At 37.4% G+C, this 22,658-nt stretch overlaps 1 pseudogene across 1 annotated transcript; it reads right to left on the reverse strand.

Annotated features, from left to right (window-relative positions):
• Positions 1-12,772: 12,772 nt before the first annotated feature.
• Positions 12,773-14,269, reverse strand: LOC309810457 (vacuolar protein sorting-associated protein 37A-like; annotated as a pseudogene). Its single transcript has one exon. The product of its transcript is annotated as a vacuolar protein sorting-associated protein 37A-like (transcript).
• Between the last annotated feature and the right edge of the window lie 8,389 nt (positions 14,270-22,658).

The following is a 22,658-nucleotide window of genomic DNA, read 5'->3' on the forward strand; positions in this document are numbered from 1 at the left end:
CTTGAAGGCAGTGAATACAAGACTTTTTTTGTTCTTGCTGCTGCTCTCTGAATGGGGAGGTGGGGGGGGAGGAATTACAGTAGGGCAAGAGGAAATACTGGAAGTGAGAAATAAAACACATTGCATAATATTTCAAAATATTTACCTAGACTGCCCCTCTCTCCTCACTACCTTACCTCCCCGAGAATATTTCTGTGTTTTATTATCTAGTGTTTCAAGAGGATGACTGCATTATTTGGGCTTCCTGATCAGTGAGTCTGTTCTGATCTGTGTAATTCACAAATATAAGAAACTTGGTAGAAGTTGTTTGCTGTGTTTATATTGTTCTTCCCATTTCAGATTGTAGCTGACTGAAACTAAGATGTTATCTTAGTGCAAGCACATGAATAGATAATATTCAACAGTTTGAACCCTGAAAAAGTTGATAGAACTTAGAGCAGAAAGGATCTCTAATTTTTGCTCTAGATTTGTTAATTATTACTTAAAAACTTTCAGGAATTTGCTTTTAGTAATAATGGAGACATGAAGTGGTCCCACAGATTCTGAGCAGATAATTATAAAATCTTGTTAAATAGTTAAGAAATTATTTAAAGATTATGGAAATTATCCAAAGCAGATGAAAGTCAGAGGAGTGTTTAAAGGGGTAAGAAGTGTGAGTTTGTCTAAAACCCAGAATAGCAACTGAGGAAAACTACAAAACACTGCTAAGAGAGATTTTATAACATACATTTATTTATTTATTTATTTATTTATTTATTTATTTATTTCTGAAGTATAGCTGATTTACAGTGCTTTGCCAATCTCTGCTGTACAGCAAAGAGACTCAGTTATACACACATAAATTCTTTTTTATATTCTTTTCTATTATGTTTTATCACAGGATATTGAATACAGTTCCCTGTGTTATACATTAGGACCTTGTTTATCCATTCTAAATATAATAGTTTGCATCTACCAACCCCAAACTCCCAGTCCATCCCTTTCCCTCTCCACCTCCTGCTTGGCAACCACAAGTCTGTTCTCTATGTCTTTTGAGTCTGTTTCTGTTTTGTAGATAGGTTCATTTGTGCCATATTTTAGATTCCACGTATAAGAGATATCATATGGTATTTTAAAATATTTATTTATTTATTTTTGGCTGAGTTGGGTCTTCCTTGCTGTGCGTGGGCTTTCTCTAGTTGTGGTGAGTGGGGGCTACTCTTTGTTGTGTTGTGTGTGCTTCTTATTGCAGTGGCTTCTTTTGTTGTGGAGCATGGGCTCTATATGCATGGGCTTCAGTAGTTGTGGCTTGTGGGCTGTAGAGCGCAGGCTCAGTACAGTAGTTGTGGTGCATGGGCTTAGTTGCTCCGAAACATGTGGGATCTTCCCAGACCAGGGCTTGAACCTGTGTCCCCTGAATTGGCAGGTGGATTCCCAACCACTGAGCCACCAGGGAAGCCCTATCATATGGTATTTGTCTTTCTCTTTCTGACTTCACTTAGTATGATAATCTCTAGTTGCATCCATGTTGCTGCAAATGGCATTATTTCATTCTTCTTTATGGCTGAGTAGTATTCCATTGTATATATATACCACATCTTCTTTATTCATCTGTCAGTGGACATTTAGGTTGTTTCCATGTCTTGGTTATTGTGAATAGTGCTGCTATGAACATAGGGGTACATGCTTCTTTTTGAGTTATAGTTGTGTCTGGATATATGCCCAGGAGTGCGATTGCTGGATCATATAGCAACTCTATTTTTAGTTTTTTGAGGAACCTCCATACTGTTTTCCATAGTGGCTGCGCCAACTTACATTCCCACCAACAGTGTTGGAGATTTCCCTTTTCTATAAAATTTAAATAAATGGAAAGAAAGGCCATGTACATGGATTGGAAGATGTAGCATAATTAAGAGGTTAGTTGTTCTAAAACTGACTTATAGATTTAATAAAACCCCAACAAATATCTCAGTGGGCATTGAAAAATATAAATAGACAACTGATTCTAAAATTTATATGAAAGTATAAACTACCTAGAATAACCAAACAATTTTGAGTGAGCAAAAATGGATAGCTTTTGAATGAGAAAAAAGAACAGAGTTGGAGAACTCATTCTACCTGATTACAAGATTAACTATAAAAGTTACTGTAATCAAGATAGTCCAGTTGGTGTAGGGATAGACATATAAATCAGAGAGTCCAGAAATAGACCTATATGTACATTCAAGTGATTTTTGACAAATGTGCTAATGTAATTCAGTAATAGAAAGACAAGATGTTTTTTCAACAAGTGCTAAAGCTATTGAATATCCATATGTGAAAATAGTAAAGTCCACCCTAACCTCAAACCATATAAAATTTTCGACGCAGGTTAGATGATAGTCCTAAATGTAAGAGCTAAAACTATAAACTTCTAAAAGAAAACATAGAAGGAAACATTTATGACCATTTATTAGTCAAAGACTTCTAAGGCAGAACACAAAAAGCATGAAGAAAAAAATCGATAAATTGAAATCCATTACATTTAAAAATACATGTATTTGATGAGTCATCTATTTTCTCTCAGCTCCAAACCCACTCTTCTAGTCCAGGCTTTGTAATAATGGAGCTGCAACTGGTAAACATTTCTTTGCCAGTTAGTGTGATGCTAAGCTCAGTAGAGGGCACTGGAGTAACGTTGCAAGATGATAGCAACAAGAACTTTTTGGGGTGATGGAAATGCTGTGCACTAATATGATAGTCCCGCATCACATGTAGCTGCTTAAATTAAGATTTAAATGAATTAAAATTAAAGTTAATAATTCAGTTCCTCAGTCCCCAAGCCACATTTCAAGTGCCCAATAGCCAATGTGGTCAGTGGCTACAATATTGGGCAGTTACAGAACATTTTCACCAGCACCAAAAATTCTGTTGGATAGCACTGCTCTATATCTTCATTGTGTTGAATGGTACACTGCTGTATATATTTATCAAAATTCATCAAATCGTACACTCAGAATTAATGAGTTTTGTTGTATATAAGTTACACTTCAATAAAAATTACTCTTTGATTGAAAAGGTGTTAATGGGCTAGTCTAGGGTTTTAGTCATTTTTATCACTGAAATTGCGCCATTAATTAAAAGTCTTGCAAAGCTTAATGTTGCCTCCCGCCTTTTTGTTTGTTTGTTTGTTTTTTGAGCCAGGTTCAAGCAGTGCTGCAGTGCTTTACAGTCTTGTGTTAATATTTATTCTGAATTTCCATTTTTAAACCAGATTTTCAATTCTTATCTTGCTTTAGAAAATTAAAAACATATCCTTTGGAGATTTAAACAATTTTGTAATCATTTTTCAATGCTATTCATAAAGTTTAATATCCTAAGAGAACTGCCAACAATTTAAATGTTTTTCTAAGATGGTTTAAGCAGTTATTAAAAAATTATTTGGTCCATGAAATAAAATATTCCTCTCTAGTTCAACTCCCAGATGCTAGATGATTGCCTTTCCCAGAAAAATGAATAGCTTTTGAGTGAGAAAAAACGTGGAGATAATTCCATAGAGAGGCAGAAACTGTGTAAGTTTTGTTCAACAAATTTCATCTTGAGCACCTGAACAGAACCTGACAGTCAGTAAACTTCTGGTGAATGACTGACTGAGTGAATGAATGAATTCAGGTACTGGGGGAAGTCTGTGATTAGTTATGGATTTTGAAACATATACCACCAGCAAAGAACAGAAGAGAACTGGGGAAATGCATAGCTATTGTTTTTTAACTAAACACTCCCCCCAAAATTTCTTTTGACTGAGTACCTGGGAAAATTTCCTAATATCTTCTTTTAAAAATATTTATTTATTTATTAATTTGGTTGCGCTGGGTCTTAGTTGCAGCAGGCAGGCTCCTTAGTTGTGGCTCACCGGCTTCTTAGTTGTGGCTTGCCAGCTCCTTAGTTGCAGCTCAAGGGCTCCTTAGTTGTGGCTCACCGACTCCTTAGTTGCAGCATGCAAACTCTTAGTTGCAGCATGCATGTGAGATCTAGTTTCCTGACGAGAGATCAAACCCAGGCCCCCTGCATTGGGAGTGTGGAGTCTTAACCACTAAGCCACCAGGCAAGTCCCACAATTTCCTAATTTCAAAATCCATTTCCTATAGCAAAGGACAAGCTGGAAGAGTCATTCTAGGCATTTAAAATAGCAAATACTGAGCTTCTGTGTGTCTATGTAGTTTAAATGTTTGAAACAGACAACTGAACTACTACCTCCAGGACTTCTATCCAGCTACCTGCAAAGCCACTCCCCTTGCTATCCCCTAGACACCTCAGTGTCAGTGTGCTTCAATCCAAACACTTCCTCTTTGCTTAACTCCCTCCCCTGGTCTAATTTTTGCATCTTAGTAACAAGAACTGCTACTTTACCCAGTCACCCCTGCTAAAAACCAGGAAGTTACTAGAAGAAGAGGAATATTCTTCTCTCTTTCGACTTTCCAGAGCCAATCAGTTGCCAACTCTTGCTAATACATTTTAAACTGGACTGTCTCTAGTTGTGTCCAGAAGCATCGCTGAGGGTGGGTGAACACTAGAAGGACAGACGGGAAAGTTGGAATTGATGGTAGCTGGGAAGCGGAGGCTCCCTTAGGGCACATTCTCAAAAAGTGGTCCCCCCTTTTTTCTGCAACAGTTGTTAAAATTATGATGAAAAATTCTTAGAAGAAACAATGTGAAGTAAAGACTCTGATATAGAGAAAGTAGTTGGAGCAATAATGCCATTTTAACTTCTTACCTTTTCTAAGCAGCCAGTGACAGAGAGAGGTTCATCCTTTGTTAGAATACTTTGTCTCTAGTCTCACTTCTATTTAATTCTTTTCACATCTTGATGTCAGTGTCATCCTCCTAAAACTAAAATTTTTATTTCTTCCCTTTTTAAAAACCTTTACCGGTACTCCTTGATACCCAGTAGGATGGCTAGAATAAAAAAGACCAATAATAGCAAGTGTTGACAAGGATGTGGAAAAGTTGGAACTCTCATACACCACTCATAGGATTGTAAAATGGTGCATCCACTTTGGAAAGTAGTCTGGCAGTTCCTTGAGTGATTAAATATCAGTTACCATATGACCCAGCAATCTCACTCCAGGGTATACACTCAAGAGAAATGAAAACTTATGTCCACAAAGAAACTTGTACATAAATACCTGTGGCAGCATTATTCATAATAGCCAAAAGGTAGAAAGAACCCAAATGTCAATCAAAGGATGAATGGATAAATAAAATATGGTAAATCCATACAATAGAATATTATTTAGGCATAGAAAAGTATGAAATACTTGCTACATACTACAATACAGGTGAACTCTGAAAATATTATGCTAAGTGAAAAAAGCCAGTCACAAAAGACCACATATTATATGATTCCATTCCTATGAAATGTCCAGAACAGGTAAGCCTATAGAGACATAAAGTAGATTAGTGGTTTCTTAGGGCTAGCAGAGGACATGGGGTATGGGGATTGATAGCTAAAAGTTGTGGGTTCCTTTTTGAGGTAATGAAAATATTCTAAACTTGTGGTGATAGTTGCACACATTTGTGAATATACTAAAAACCAATGAATTGTACATTTAAATGGGTGAATCATATGGTATGTGAATTGTATCTCAATAAAGCTGTTAGAATAAATAAAAATTTTAAAACCTTTAGTGATCTACATAGTAAAGCCCAATCTCATCTCACCCATTCTGCATTCTGTGCAGGGCTGGCTTCATGGCCGCATGCTTAGCAGTATGCCATCACTGGGCTCCACGATTACGTAACCAGTCCTGACTCAGTGTTTCATCCCCGTACTGTCCCTGGATGTTCCAGACTGCTCCATGGGTCCAGTTAACTCTTGTTCATGTTGTTTCCTTTGCTCAGAATGTCTTTCCCAACTGCCTCTTCTTCTGAGTTCTGCCAGGGAAACACCTACTTATCTTCCAGGTTTGTTCACTAGTCACCTCCATTTTAAAACGTTTACCCAACTTTCCCAGGCTGAATTGACCACTCTGGCTTTTGTGGTCCGTTATACAAACTTCTATCACAGCATCTCTGGAGCTTGTTTGCTCATGTGTTTCTTTCTCCCTATTTAGACTGTGAGCTTTTCACTGGCAAAGATATTGCCACTGTGGTTTTCTTCTGCATCTTTTCACTGCTTGATTCTGTTTGACATCTGCTGGCTCATCCCTGCCACATACTGAAATTGAAGCTTAAGAAGAAAGATCAGACAGTTCTGTATTGGTTTACCTCACACCCTGCCCCTGCTGCTCTGTGGTCCTATGTGTTCTGATGATTGCAGAGGGCCTCCTTCCAGATTATCTGTCCAAATGCTGAATCTGAATCTGAACTCTGACCCAGGCCAGCAAGCGTTTGGCTATGCTGTACACGCTGGCTGGTGTCTGTTGAACATATATCTCTGGAAGTTGACTGCAGAACTTGTACTGGACTGTGAACTTTGCCAGGCCTCTCCAGTTCAGCTATCAACTCTGCTTTGATTTAAGACTGATGGGACCAAGATCCATAACCTGAGCACTGCCCAAGCTGTCCCAACCCAGGTCCTGGTTCTGTGTTCTTAGTCAGGGTTATCCCATGTTAGCTGTGGCTTGGCACAGTTTCCTCTAATCCTAACCGCACCCTCTCCTATCAGCACAGTTTTCTCTGACCCTTTCTGTCTTTTTTAAAAAAATAATACCCTTTTAGAATCTTTTTAAAAATTGAAGTATAGTTGATTTAAAATGTTGTGTTAATTTCTGCTGTACAGCTAAGTGATTCAGTGATACTTATATATACATTCTTTTTGTATGTTCTTTTCCATTATGGTTTATCACAGGATATTGAATATATTTCCCTGTGCTATACATTAGGACCTTGTTGTTTATCCATCCTATATATAACAGTGTGCATTTGCTAACCCCAAATTCCCACTCCATCCCTCCTCCTCCTCCCCCTTGGGAACCACAAGTCTGTTCTCTATGTCTGCAAATCTGTTTCTGTTTCATAGATAAGTTCATTTCTGTCATATTTTAGATTCCACATGTAAGTGATATCATATGGTATTTGTCTCTTTCTGACTTACTTCAGTTAGTATGAAAATCTCTAGTTCCATCCATGTTGCTGCAAATGGCATTACTTCATTCTTTTTTATGGCTGAGTAATATTCCATTGTATATATGTACCGCATCTTCTTTATCCATTCACCTGTCAGTGGACATGTAGGTTGTTTCCATGTCTTGGCTATTGTGAATAGTGCTGCTATGAACATAGGGGTACATGTATCTTTTTGAGTTATAGTTTTGTCTGGATATGTGTCCTGCAGTGGGATGGCTGGATCATATGTTAATTCTAATTTTAGCTTTTTGACGAACCTCCATACTGTTTTCCATAGTGGCTGTACATTCCCATCAACAGTGTAGGAAGGTTCCTTTTTCTCCACACCCTCTCCAGCATTTATTATTTGTAAACTTTTTAATGATGGCCATTCTGACTGGTGTGAGGTAATACTTCATTGTAGTTTTGATTTGCATTTCTCTAATAATGAGCAATGTTGAGCATCTTTGCATGTGTCTGTTGGCCATCTGTATGTCTTCTTTAGAGAAATGTCTATTTAGTTCTTAGTTCCCATTTTTTGATTGGGTTGTTTGTTTTTTTGTTGTTATATGAGCTGTTTGTATATTTTGGAAATTAAGCCCTTGTCAGTTGCATCATTTGCAAATATTTTCTCCCATTCCATAGGTTGTCTTTTCATATTCTTTATGGTTTCCTTTGCTGTGCAAAAGCTTGTAAGTTTAATTATGTCCCATTTGTTTATTTTTGCTTTTATTTCTATTGCCTTGGGAGACTGACCTAAGAAAACATTAGTACAATTTATGCCAGAGAATGTTTTTCCTATGTTCTTTTCCAGGAGTTTTATGGTTTCATGTCTTATATTTAAGTCTCTAAGCTATTTTGAGTTTATTTTTGTGTATGGTGTAAGAGTGTGTTCTAACTTCATTGATTTACATGCAGCTGTCCAACTTTCCCAACATCCCTTGCTGAAGAGACTGTCTTCTTCCCGTTGTATATTCTTGTCTCCTTTGTCAAAGATTAATTGGCCATAGGTGTGTACATTTATTTCTGAGCTCTCTATTCTGTTCCATTGATCCAGATGTCTGTTTTTATGTTAATACCACACTCCTTTGATTACTGTAGCTTTGTAGTATTGTCTGAAGTCTGGGAGGGTTATGCCTCCCGCTTTGTTCATTTTCTCAGGATTGCTTTGGCAATTGTGTGACCCCTTCTCTTTCTCTGCCTGCCCACAACATCCTGTGTTTGTACCAGGTGCTTATGACTGCACCTAATGGACTATCCTGTAATCATTGTCTGTCTGCCTGTTTCCCTCTCCCACTAGATCTAGGCTAGAGCTTGTCAACAATTTTTTCTACTTTGACACGTGATAGTGATTTTCATTTGCTGGCACACCTCCATGGATTTATCCAGATGAATCATAACTCTATCCCTTCTATTCCTACTCAAGAATGTGTATCATGATGCCAGTAAATGAGTACAAAGTTATTATAAGGATAACCAAATCCATTCTAATCTTTTAAAGTAAGTATTTCACCAAATTCAGTACTTTGTTATTAATAGCAAATCACTTGTGCTAGCCCTCTTGGGTAGCTGCATTACACCAATGTTTTATGAGGGCCTCTATGCAAAATCATGGGTTCCCAAGAGCTGGAGCTACATCACAGCTGTCTCTGCAAATCCAGTGTCTAGCACATTTTCTGACAGTAGCAGGTGCTTAGTATGTGGTTGTTTAATTGGTCGCTGATGATGAATTACAAAATAATATTAATTTTTTTACAATTCCCCGGGTTTTCATAAAAACAAAAAGGAGACTGAGGGTAACTATCTCCAGATATGTCCAGCTGTCTAATGGAGGCAGCGTCTAAGGCCAGAGTTCTTTAGAATTGGGTTTCCTTTCACAATAAGGCCATGAAAAAGCTTACTGTTCAGGAGAAGTAATATACAATGTAGTTAATGAGCCGGTCCACTCCTGGAATATTGTTAATTTTACACACGGGTGAGTGGTTTCCAGTCTGTAACTATGGATCTCTTTTGGGTATCCATATGGAATCCACTACATGAATCCATAAATCTATTTCATATTCTTTTGGTCAGATGCTTACATAATAATACTTCTAGGGTATTATTACTCCAAGGAGCTCACAATCACAAGTAGCACAGTAGAAATAGCTTCTGTCTTAGAGAACATGATTCTAATACTGTGTTCACTAGTATCAAAAGTGTGACTTTAGCCAAGTCACTTTGCTATGTTGAGGCTTTAAAATGGGAGTTAAATGAATAGTCTCTAATCTCCTCACTCACTCTAAAGTTCCTGAGTCTAACAAGTATTGAAAGACTTTAGAAAGTACATGGACAGATCGTCACCCTACAAAATGAGAATAAAAAATTGTAAAGGTTAGTCAAAATATTTATGTAGCCTTCCAAGGAGGAAAGATTTGTGCCTTAGCCCCCAAGTCACAGGAGACAGTGGGCTACCTTGTCCATTTCTATACAGAATGGGTACCTAGCCAGGGATGGGGAAAAACAAAGTAATCATGGCAAGGGTTCCAGATTTGCCACATGGGTGGTACACATGGATTGTGTCTTGGAGTGGTTCCATAATTAGAGCCAGACAAGATCCTTTGGGGAGTGTAGTAGGGTTTGGATTGTGGTTGAGACAAAACATTGTTTCTTCCGGCATTTAGGATTCACCAGCCTATAGTTGTCCTCACTAGTCTGTGAGATTTGTGAGAGGGCAGCCTGTCTAACTTGAAAGAGTGATGTGATAGGAACTGGAGTCCAAGGGAAAGATGAGCCTTTGAAGGCAGAGAGACACACCTTCCACTGTAACAGGAAGAAGGATGGAGAAACAGGTATTGACACAGGTGGTTTCACATATGGAGGTGAGAATGTGAGGGTGTTCCCATCTAATAATGTCTGTTTCCTCAAAAAGTCAACAGTCAAGGTCATCAACTGAGAATGAAAAGGGAAGGGGGTGTAGGAGGTCTTTTGAGAGGGAAAGGGTATGAAATAATTGTCTTAGAGAGTGGGAAAGTGAACTTACTAGGGAAACACGGTAGACTTTCCAGGATGTGTTGCATGCCCATTTGAGACATGTATTCATGAATTTAAGTGATGTGCTCTAGCATCACCAAGATACAGGAAAAAAGGCTATTCAGGTTCAACCAGGGTTTTGTTAGGATTGTACACTCAAAGGTGAAAGCATAAAGGGAGTGGTAGTCTTGATGATTACCAAAATAGATAGCTGAAGACAGAACAAGGGTATGTTAGCAATAGATAGAAGGGTCATTGAAATTGTAGCAGTGGAGGAGGTTGTTAAGAGAGTAAGTGAGCTCAAAGAAACAGAAGGTGGGAGCTAGAAATGGGATGTTTGAAACAGATTATGGGTATGGCTGGCTGAGATGCTGTGGAAGAAAAAGTCTCTGGAATTGATTGGGTTGAGAAATTGAGACACTGAAGTGTATGATGGGTCATCTGTATGGATGTCATCATCACTAAGAATGATGACAGAAGTCGGAGTGACAAGGAAGACTCTGGTCTAGGATCTAGGAGCGAATCCTGTCAAAAAAGGAGCTGGGTAGCTAGGAGATAAGAATATGATAGCATTGAGGAGGTAGAGCAGCTAGTATAGCGGGCTGGCATGAGCTTCAAATTCATAGAAGGAAGGGGGAAATGATTTGATGTTGCAATGGAAAGCATGGAGGATAATCTACCTTCTAACCTTTTTGTATGTGCAATGTGAGAGGGGAAAAAAATCACCTCTATTTGAGAAGATAACAGAAAAAGCAATGTCGTTAGGAGGTAACCTCGTTTCATTTAATGCAAAGAGAAGGGAATGTTCAGAGAAGACATTGAAGATACAGTGTTTACTGATGAGGAATTTTAGAGAATTCAAGAGCAACATTTGGAAGGGAAGGTAGGGTGGTGTGCTGGGTCAGATGCAGGGATGTATTGGGCAGAGTGGGGGAAATTGATGACAGTGGAATAGTGTGGACTTCTAAAAGGGCAGGGATAGAATCATAGATGTGAAGTCTCTACCCCGAGAGGGCCAAAGGGTCTCAATACTTAACTCAGTGGTAAGATATCTTAGGAACCTTACCTTTCTGTACTTGCTATGCTGAATTGTGGAGGCTTTTAGGTAAGAGTAGGAGTAAAGCAAATCTCTGGGGCATGAACTTATTTTCAAGTTATAATTATGAACTTGTGGTTCAGTAGAACTTGTTTAATAAATATACTGGTAGAAACCGTTAGAACTCAGAAAATGATAAGGCATTGGCAGTAGGAGACTATCTAATAACATACAATATCACTGGTTGATAAGTGAAAAATCATTGTTTCTTTTTCTCCACCATAAGTTCTTCACCTGGTCCAGATTTTGGGGAGGGAGAATCTATAACTTTCACTAAATTGTCAAAGCAGTCTTCGGAACTCCAAAAGATTACCAACCACTGGTCTACATGATCAATCAAACATTGGGTGAGTTTCTTTTTCTCTGAATTAATTGAAATTCAGACTGGATTTACCAAGCTTTTTCTCATCACTTGGGCACAAATGTTAACCTTTAGTTTACATAATCGAGTTCTCTGTGAACTCTTGTTGGAGTATAATGAGAAATACTATGCAGAGGAACGTTAGTAATTTCCCATAATTCCTAAGAGAGCCTTTTCAATGTACTGTACTTCATAAATCAATGTGCAGATAAACAAAGAGACATGGTTAACAGACAAGGGCATGTTGTCCCTATGAATATGCTTGATTGCATAATAAAAAAGCCTCCATGAACTACTTGGGATGTACATTAATGGTTTGAATAGTACTCTGCACAAAAACAAATACCTCATTAACAGACTTCATTGGAATCGATGATAATTCTGACCTGTAGTCAGAATTTTTATGTCTTTGCATTAAGAAAAATGTGTTTGATATGAATATTAATCATATAAACAAAGGAAATGAATAGCTTATTTGAATGAGGTCCTTTAGTCCAATAAGCTATTTTCAAAAACATTTGGAAAACCATAGAGTTTTTGAATAGTACCGATGAATATGTTAATGACAAATGGTTATTTATTTACTAAAGAACTCAAACATTTTCTAAGAACCACAGTCCTACTTCACTCCCCTGCCAGTCAGCAATGTGACTCTAGGTCCTCATGCTATAAGCCCCACATGCGCCCTCCAGTTAGTGTATATTTATTACAGTTAATCAATTTTAAGTTTTTCTTTTCTCTCAAATCCATAAATATAAAAATAGGCAATAATTCTATTGTAAGAGACTATTTTGACACAGATATTCAGGCTTGTGAGTTACTGAAACTAATAGTTTCCTTTGGCTTGTGATAATTTCAAATGATTTGAAACGATTCATAGATGGTTGGATAAATTGAAGTATTTTTGTTTTGTTTTGTTTTTGTTTTTGTTTGTAAAAACAGCTGGTTTATTCTTTTGATTTATTGTATGTATTAAAAGTTACTTCCTTGAGATGGCACATTGGCAGGTTTGGTGTTTCCTGACACTGTGAATATTTAAAAACAAATTATTTTTGAAAGTTTTATCATCCAGAAAGAAACAGGAAGAATAAGAGTTTTTCTACAGTTGAAATAGTAGTTTTTCAAAAAACGTTGAGAGGAAAAAATATAAACCATTCTTGATAAAGCAATGAGGCAGTTTCAAATTAAAATTACAAATTTAAATGAAGTAATTTTATAAAATATTGAAACTAGCTAAAATTACATGCATAGGTATTTAATAAAGAGTAAGAGATGAACAGCAGTGGAACTTGAATATGATAGGATTTATCAACAATAAATAAACATTTTTAGTGCAAATAGTGCAGAAAAATTTCTCAAAGCAAAGATCATAGCAATCATTCTAATCTGTACAAAATTAGTCTCAGTTCTGTATACAATCTATATAGTTTATCTATGAATTCAGCCACTGTGATGAAACTTTCAAATCATAAATATAAATGTGCTTAGTTTTGTGTCCCATTCCTCTCTTGGCAGTTCATGTTTTCAGTAAAATCTATAGTGGAGCATGAAGTTGGCTGTGCATTGCTATCACTTGTTGAAGTTTCTCTCCCTTGGCTCTTCTGCAGTGGCAAATTGTTCTCTTTTCCATGAAGCTACTGAGAAAATCATCTATATCAGTTTTTCCCTCCAAGAAATCTTCTGCAATATTAGCAGGTTCCTCCTCAGCTTCATGTGCAGCTACTTTCAATCTTGCCTATTGGGCACTCACACTGCAGCTCTCGCTAAGTTCATGCTGCCTTTGCATCTTCTTTTCAAAAGTTGATTTCATCTGTGTAAGTAATTCATACTCCTCTAAAACAGTTTGCCTTTTGGCTTCCAAGCTGGGCTCCAAAAGGAGATTTTTTCTTGCTAGCTCCTCAATACTTTTTACTAAGTCATCCTTGTCAGTAATAATTTGTTTTAGTTGAGGCAAAGTCAGAAACTGTTCTAGTAATACCTCCTCTTGTTCATTCATATCTGTAAGTTGTGATCCACTTAGTTGTGAGAGTTGTGGAAATGCATCAGGGATATCAGGCATCTTGTAACCCAAAGCATTTTGGCTTATCGGTGCTGAAGTGTCTGTTGTGGGAACGGGCAGTGGCGGATTTGAAAGGACACCAAATGAAGGAGCAGCAGAGCGGGTTTGGCTGTTGTATAACTTGTCGTTGAAGAAGAAACAGTGTCAGCAACAGATAAAGAACTGATAGTTGTGGTAGCTTCTTGTGGGGAATATGGAGGAAGAAATGGAAAACCCTGAGAAGCATAAGGAGGAATCCTACCTGGGTTACTGTGCAGGTATGGGAATGCTGTTGAAGCAGGAACTGAAATTGGAGGATTCTTCCAAAACTCATCCAATAGACTCTGAATAACTTTCCCAAGATTTGAGTGCATTGTAAAAATTTTTTCCTAATGGAGAGGTAACATACACTCCTTGTTTATCCACTAAGTGATGTCGTATTGGTGGATAAACACTGATCTCTGGTTTTTCCTGAGGAAATTGTGGAGGAAGCAATATATTAATGCTAATTGTCAGGGTGTTTATGGTGAATGGCAACCTGTATTCCACATCTTTCTGTATTTCAGCTACACTGGAGTGTGCGCTCCAGAGGGACTCGATCAGGTGCCGCTTCTGCTGTAGGAGGCTGGGGAGACCACCGGGGGGGTGCCCACCGCGGGGGAGGAGGCGCTGTTGGTCAGGGAAACAGCCAGCTCATCCTCCACGGGTGCCCAGGCCCGAGGCCCTAGAAGGCTCTGGCCTGCTTCTCCCAGCTGCTCAGCGCGGCGGTTCTCCAGCGACAGAGGGGGAGTGGGCAGGGATGCCCCAGCTCAAGTGCTGGGGAACCGCGTCTTCTCTAAGCAAGCTGGCCGGGGGTCCTCGGTCAGGGGGCCATGCTCTGACTGCGGACAGCTGGAGACAGGGAACTCGCCGCCCAGGACTAGCAGTCCTACCTTCACGGCCCTGACGGCCCAACCAGCCGATAAACTGAAGTTTTCAGATAAGGTTTTATTTTACTGTTCTTAGGACAATGAAGGTAAATCAAATTGTATAATCTTATAAGCTAAAATAATAAAATTTGGAATAGAAATATAAAACGATCTCTATAATATGAGCTAGATCGTCTTTTATTCCCTATATGTAACAGAGGGCCTGGCTCATTGTGAATGCTCAAGAAATATTTTCTATAATGAGTGAGTAATAACAAATTATTCACACATTTTTTTTTATACAGCAGGTTCTTATTAGTCATCAATTTTATACATATCAGTGTATACATGTCAATCCCAGTATCCCAATTCATCACACCACCACCCCCATCCCCCTGCCGCTTTCCCCGCTTGGTGTCCATACGTTTGTTCTCTCCATCTGTGTCTCAATTTCTGCTCTGCAAACTGGTTCATCTGTACCATTTTTCTAGGTTCCACATATATGCATTAATATATGATATTTGTTTTTCTCTTTCTGACTTACTTCACTCTGTATGACAGTGTCTAGATCCATCCATGTCTCAGCAAATGACCCAATTTGGTTCCTTTTCACTGCTGAGTAATATTCCATTGTACATATGTACCACATCTTCTTTTTCCATTCGTCTGTCGATGGGCACTTAGGTTGCTTCCATGACCTGGCTATTGTAAATAGTGCTGCAATGAACATTGGGGTGCATGAGTCCTTTTAAATATGGTTTTCTCTGGATATATGCCCAGTAGTGGGATTGCTGGATCATATGGTAATTCTATTTTTAGTTTTTTAAGGAACCTCTGTACTGTTCTCCATAGTGGCGGTATCAATTTATATTCCCACCAACAGTGCAAGACGGTTCCCTTTTCTCCACACCCTCTCCAGAATTTGTTGTTTGCAGATTTTCTGATGATGCCCCTTCTAACTGGTGTGAGGTGATACCTCACTGTGGTTTTGATTTGCATTTCTCTAATAATTAGTGATGTTGAGCAGCTTTTCATGTGCTTCTTGGCCATCTGTATCTCTTCTTTGGAGAAATGTCTATTTAGGTCTTCTGCCCATTTTTTGATTCGGTTGTTTGTTTTTTTAATACTGAGCTGCATGAGCTGCTTATATATTTTGGAGATTAATCCTTTGTCTGTTGATTCATTTGCAAATATTTTGGCCCATTCTGAGGGTTGTCTTTTCATCTTGTTTATGGTTTCCTTTGCTGTGCAAAAGCTTTGAAGTTTCATTAGGTCCCATTTGTTTATTTTTGTTTTTATTTCCATTACTCTAGGAGGTGGATCAGAAAAGATCTTGCTGTGATTTATGTCAAAGAGTGCTCTTCCTATATTTTCCTCTAAGAGTTTTATAGTGTCTGGTCTTACAATTAGGTCTCAAATCTAGTTTGAGTTTTTTTTAGTGTATGGTGTTAGGCAATGTTCTAATTTCATTCTTTTACATGTAGCTGTCCAGTTTTCCCAGCACCACTATTGAAGAGACTGTCTTTTCTCCATTGTATATCCTTGCCTCCTTTGCCATAGATTAGCTGACCATAGGAGTGTGGGTTTATCTCTGGGCTTTCTGTCTTGTTCCATTGATCTATGTTTCTGTTTTTGTGCTATTACCATATTGTCTTGATTACTGTAGCTTTATAGTATAGTCTGAAGTTAGGGAGTCTGACTCCTCCAGCTCTGTTTTTTTCCCTCAAGAATGCCTTGGCTATTTGGGGTCTTTTGTGTCTCCATACAAATTTTAAGATTTTTTGTTCTAGTTCTATAAAAAAATGCCATTGGTAATTTGATAGGGATTGCATTGAATCTGTAGATTGCTTTGGGTAGTATAGTCATTTTCACAATATTGATTCTTCCAATCCAAGAACATGGTATATCTCTCCATCTGTTGGTATTGTCTTTAATTTCTTTCATCATTGTCTTATAGTTTTCTGCATACAGGTCTCTTGTCTCCCTAGGTAGGTTTATTCCTAGGTATTTTATTCTTTTGGTTGCAATGGTAAATGTGTTTCCTTAATTTCTCTTTCAGATTTTTCATCATTAGTGTATAGGAATGCAAGAGATTTCTGTGCATTAGTTTTGTATCCTGCAACTTTACCAAATTCATTGATTAGCTCTAGTAGTTTTCTGGTGGCATCTTTAGGATTCTGTATGTATAGTATCATGTCATCTCCAAACAGTGACACTTTTACTTCTTCTTTTCCAATTTGTATTTCTTTTGTTTCTTTTTCTTCTCTGATTGCTGTGGCTAGGACTTCCAAAACTATGTGGAATAATAGTGATAAAAGTGGACATCCTTGTCTTGTTCCTGATCTTAGAGGAAATGCTTTCAGTTTTTCACCATTGAGAATGATGTTTGCTGTGGGTTTGTCATATATGGCCTTTATTATGTTGAGGTAGGTTCCCTCTATGTCCACTTTCTGGAGAGTTTTTATCATAAATGGGTGTTGAATTTAGTCAAAAGCTTTTTCTGCATCTATTGAGATGATCATATGGTTTTTATTCCTCAGTTTGTTAATATGGTGTATCACATTGATTGATTTGCATATATTGATGAATCCTTGCATCTCTGGGATAAATCCCACTTGGTCATGGTGTATGATCCTTTTAATGTATTGTTGGATTCTGTTTGCTAGTATTTTGTTGAGGATTTTTGTATCTATATTCATGAGTGATATTGATCTGTAATTTTCTTTTTTTGTAGTATCTTTGTCTGGTTTTGGTATCAGGGTGATGGTGGCCTCCTAGAATGAGTTTGGAAGTGTTCCTTCCTCTGCAGTTTTTTGGAAGAGTTTGAGAAGGATGGGTGGTAGCTCTTCTCTAAATGTTGGATAGAATTCATCTGTGAAGCCATCTGGTCCTGGACTTTTGTTTGCTGGAAGATTTTTAGTCACCGTTTCAATTTCATTACTTGTGATTGGTCTGTTCATATTATCTATTTCTTCCTGGTTCAGTCGTTGGAGGTTATGCCTTTCTAAGAATTTGTCCATTTCTTCCAGGTTGTCCATTTTATTGGCATACAGTTGCTTGTAGTAATATCTTAGGATGCTTTGTATTTCTGTGGTGTCTGTTGTAACTTCTCCATTTTCATTTCTAATTTTATTGATTTGAGTCTTCTCCCTCTTTTTCTTGATGAGTCTGGCAAATGGTTGATCAATTTTGTTTATCTTGCCAAAGAACCACTTTTAGTTTTACTGATCTTTGCTATTGTTTTCTTTGTTTCTATTTCATTTTTTTCTGCTCTGATCTCTCTTTTTTTTTTTTTTCTTTTCCAGTATGCAGGCCTCTCACTGCTGTGGCCTCTCCTCTTGCAGAGCACAGGCTCCAGACATGCAGGCTCAGCAGCCATGGCTTATGGGCCCAGCCGCTCCGCGGCATATGGGATCTTCCCAGACTGGGGCACAAACCCGCGTCCCCTGCATTGGCAGGTGGACTCTCAACCACTGTGCCACCAGGGAAGCCCTCTGCTCTGATCTTTATTATTTGTTTCCTTCTGGTAACTTTAGGTTTTGTTTGTTCTTCTTTCTCTAGTTCCTTTAGGTGTAAGGTTAAATTTTTTATTTGAGATTTTTCTTGTTTCTTGAGGTAGGCTTGTATAGCTATAAACTTCCCTCTTAGAACTGCTTTTGCTGCATCCCATAGGTTTTGGATTGTCGTGTTTTCATTGTCATTTGTCTCTAGGTATTTTTTTATTTCCTCTTTGATTTCTTCAGTGATCTCTTGGTTATTTAGTAACGTATTGTTTAGCCTCCATGTGTTTGTTTTTTTTACGTTTTTAAACCTGTAATTCATTTCTAATCGCATAGCGTTGTGGTCAGGAAGGATGCTTGATATGATTTCAATTTTCTTAAATTTACTGAAGTTTGCTTTGTGACCCAAGATGTGATCTATCCTGGAGAATGTTCCATGCACACTTGAGAAGAAAGTGTAATCTGCTGTTTTTGGATGGAATGTCCTATAAATATCAATTAAATGTATCTGGTCTATTGTGTCATTTAAAACTTGTGTTTCCTTATTAATTTTCTGTTTGGATGATCTGACCATTGGCATAAGTGAGGTATTAACGTCCCCCACTATTATTGTGTTACTGTCAATTTCCTCTTTTATAGCTGTTAGCAGTTGCCTTATGTATTGAGGTGCTCCTATGTTGGGTGCATATATAATTATAATTGTTATATCTTCTTCTTGGATTGATCCCCTGATCATTATGTAGTGTCCTTCCTTGTCTCTTGAAACATTCTTTATTTTAAAGTCTATTTTATCTGATATGAGTATTGCTACTCCATCTTTCTTTTCATTTCCATTTGCATGGAATATATTTTTCCATCCCCTCACTCTCAGTCTGTATGTGTCCCTAGGTCTGAAGTAGGTCTCTTGTAGACAGCATGTATATGGGTCTTGTTTTTGTATCCATTCAGCAAGCCTGTGTCTTTCAGTTGGAGCATTTAATCCATTCACATTTAAGGTAATTATCGCTATGTATGTGCCTATGACCATTTTCTTAATTGTTTTGTGTTTGTTTTTGTAGGTCCTTTTCTTCTCTTGTGTTTCCCACTTAAAGAAGTTCCTTTAGCCTTTGTTGTAGAAATGGTTTCATGGTGCTGAATTCTCTTAGCTTTTGCCTGTCTGTAAAGCTTTTGATTTCTCCATCGAATCTGAATGAGATCCTTGCCGGGTAGAGTAATCTTGGTTATAGGTTCTTCCCTTTCATCACTTTAAGTATATCATGCCACTCCCTTCTGGCTTGTAGAGTTTCTGCTGAGAAATCAGCTGTTAACCTTATGGGAGTTCCCTTGTATGTTATTTGTCATTTTTCCCCTGCTGCTTTCAATAATTTTTCTTTGTCTTTAATTTTTGCCAATTTGATTACAATGTGTGTCGGTGTGTTTCTCCTTGGGTTTGTCGTGTATGGGACTCACTGTGCTTCCTGGACTTGGGTGACTATTTCCTTTCCCATATTAGGGAAGTTTTCGACTATAATCTCTTCAAATATTTTCTGAGGTCCTTTCTCTCTCTCTTCTTCTGGGACCCCTATAATGCGAATGTTGCTGTGTTTAATGTTGTCCCAGAGGTCTCTTTGTCTGTCTTCATGTCTTTTCATTGTTTTTTCTTTATTCTGTTCCGCAGCAGTGAATTCCACCATTCTGTCTTCCAGGTCACTTATCCATTCTTCTTCCTCATTTATTCTGCTATTGATTCCTTCTAGTGTAGTTTTCATTTCAGTTATTGTATTGTTCATCTCTGTTTGTTTGTTCTTTAATTCTTCTAGGTCTTTGTTAAAGATTTCTTTCATCTTCCTGATCTTTGCCTCCGTTCTTTTTCTGAGGTCCTGGATCATCTTCACTATCATTATTCTGAATTCTTTTTCTGGAAGGTTGCCTATCTCCACTTCATTTAGTTGTTTTTCTGGGGTTTTATCTTGTTCCTTCATCTGGTACATAGCCCTCTGCCTTTTCACCTTGTCTATCTTTCTGTGAATGTGGTTTTTGTTCCACAGGCTACAGGATTGTAGTTCTTCTTGCTTCTGCTGTCTGCCCTTTGATGGAAGAGGCTATCTAGGAGGCTTATGCAAGTTTCCTCCACACATTTTTGATGTCTAGAAAACATAGTCAGTTTGGAGAGATGTATTCTAAGTCTTTTTTTGTGGCTCAAACTATATATAGTTAAAAACACATATTTAAATTAACTTGGTATATAGGATTAAGGGCTTTTGAGTGGTGTGCATTTTGTAAGCCACTGTACATGATCAGCAAATACTATTACAATTTTTACTTATTTACATATGGATGAAGAAATATCGAATAGTGACGTAAATCATGGTGCACCAACTAGATTTTCTGTATCTAAAAAATCTTGTGGTATGTTTCAACAGCAAAAAGACAAATAACCAAATTAAAAAATGGACTAAGGACATCAATAGACATTTCTTCAAATAAGATATATAATAGGTACATGAAAAGATGCTCAACATCACTAGTCATTGAGGAAATGCAAATTAAAACCACAATAAGATATTACCTTATACCTGTTAGAATGGCCATTATCAAAAAGACAACAGATAACCAATTCTGGCAAGGATGTGGAGCAACAGGAACCCTTGTGAACTGTTGGTGGGAATGTAAATTAATGTAGCCACTAGGGAAAACAGTATGGAGGTTCTTCGAAAAATTAAAAAGCTATCATATGATCCAGCAATTCCACTTCTGGGAATATATCCAAAGGAAACAAAAACATTAACTCAAAAAGATATCTGCAACCTTTTGTTCATAGCAGCATTAGTTACAACAGCCAAGACATGAAAACAACCTCAGTGCCCAACAACAGATGAATGTATAAAGAAGTTATGGTATATAAATACAATGGAATATTACTCAGCCATAAAAAATGAGGAAATCCTAACATTTGCACCAACTTGGATGGACCTTGAAGGAGTTATGCTAAATATGTCAGACAGAGAAAGCCAAATACTGTATTATCTCAATTATATGTGAAATCTAAAAAGAAAACAAAACAAAGCAAAACAAAATAAAAACCAAACTTATAGAAAAAGAGTCAGACTTGTGGTTACCAGAGGTAAAGAATCAGGGGAGGAAAAATTGGAGGAAGGAGGTGGTCAAAAGATACAAACTTCCAGTTATAAGATAAATAAGTACTAAGGATGTGATATATCCAATACAACATGATGACTATGGCTAACACTGCTGTATGATATATAGGAAAATTATTAAGGGAGTAAATCCTAATTCTCATCACAAAGAGAAAATTTTTCCTTTTTTCTTTCCTTCTTTCTTTTCTTTGTATTTTTTGTATATGAGAAGATGGATGTTAACTGAATCTATTGTGGTAATCATTTCAGAATATACATAAATCAAACCATCCTTCTGTATACCTTAAGTTTATACACTGATGTACATCAATTATTTCTCAACAAAACTGGGGGAAATCTTATGAAAGAATTAACTATTACAAGAGTATTTCAAGGACGAATAGAGGGGAAATGCATTTAGGTTGTAGTTACTGTGAATGAAAACATTCAATACATTTTTTAAAAATTTGAGTTAATTAGGTCTACAACTCAGAGCCATAAGAAATTGCTTAAACACCAAGTTTTCTTACAGAATTAATAGATGCTGGCAGAATTTATAATTAGTCATATTACCTGTTGTTGGCAGAGCCCATATTCCCATTACTTTCTTTCCTTGTTTGTATGGATTTCATTAACAGAAATGTATTGAGGAAATGTACACAATAGGTGTTTAATAAATATTAAGTGAACAAATGAAAAGTGATGAAGGAAAGTGGTTTTGTAACCTATTTTTATAGTTGAATGTTCTGGTTTATTCATTTAGCAAATATTTATTGAGCACATACTTTGTGCTGGGCACTGTCCCAGGACTGCAGATACAGACACAGTGGAGCCCAAGTTCCTACCCTTATGGCACTCACATCCTAGAGTATCAGGCTAGTCCTGATGGAGTGCTTAGTTAGTGCCTGGCAGAGTTCTAGTGCATTACACATATTAACCCATTTAATCTCCACAAGTGCTCTATATTATTGGTGCTATTATTATCCATCGTCATTTTACTGATGAGGAATCTGAGGGTCAGAGAAGTTGAGAAACTTGCCTATAGTCACACAGTTAATAGGAACTGACAAGTTCAAACCCAGGCAGTATAGTTCCAGAGTTGTCTCTGTGACCTGTTTATGACTACAGGAGAAAGAAAAATAGGAATAGGTTTGGTGATGAAACTCCAAATGGGCAACTATTTTACTAATGGGTGAACGTTTTATAGTAATTTAGTGTCCTTTGTCAATCAAAAATCTTTTCACGTGTATTGCTTGAATAATTGAGGGACTCTTACTAGACACTGGGTGAAAGTTTTGACACTAGTACTTAAGATTCTTGAACTAAAATTTCTCTTTATAGACCAATATGACAATTCTCACTGTTATGTTTATGTATTTTTTAAAACAAGGAGTGTGATAATATATTTTGTCAATATATTTTTCTTTCACAGTTTAATTCTAAAGATTTGAAAGAGTGGAGGTCCTGGTAAAGAGTAAATAGAAGGATATAATGCCATGTTAGACATTCCTGAGTGGTAATAATGGGAGTAGAAGCTTTTAGATATTATATTTCCAAAGGAG

Source organism: Mesoplodon mirus (genome assembly GCF_964341445.2).
Source record: "Mesoplodon mirus genome assembly, chromosome: 9".
In the NCBI taxonomy this organism is placed as follows: domain Eukaryota; kingdom Metazoa; phylum Chordata; class Mammalia; order Artiodactyla; family Ziphiidae; genus Mesoplodon; species Mesoplodon mirus.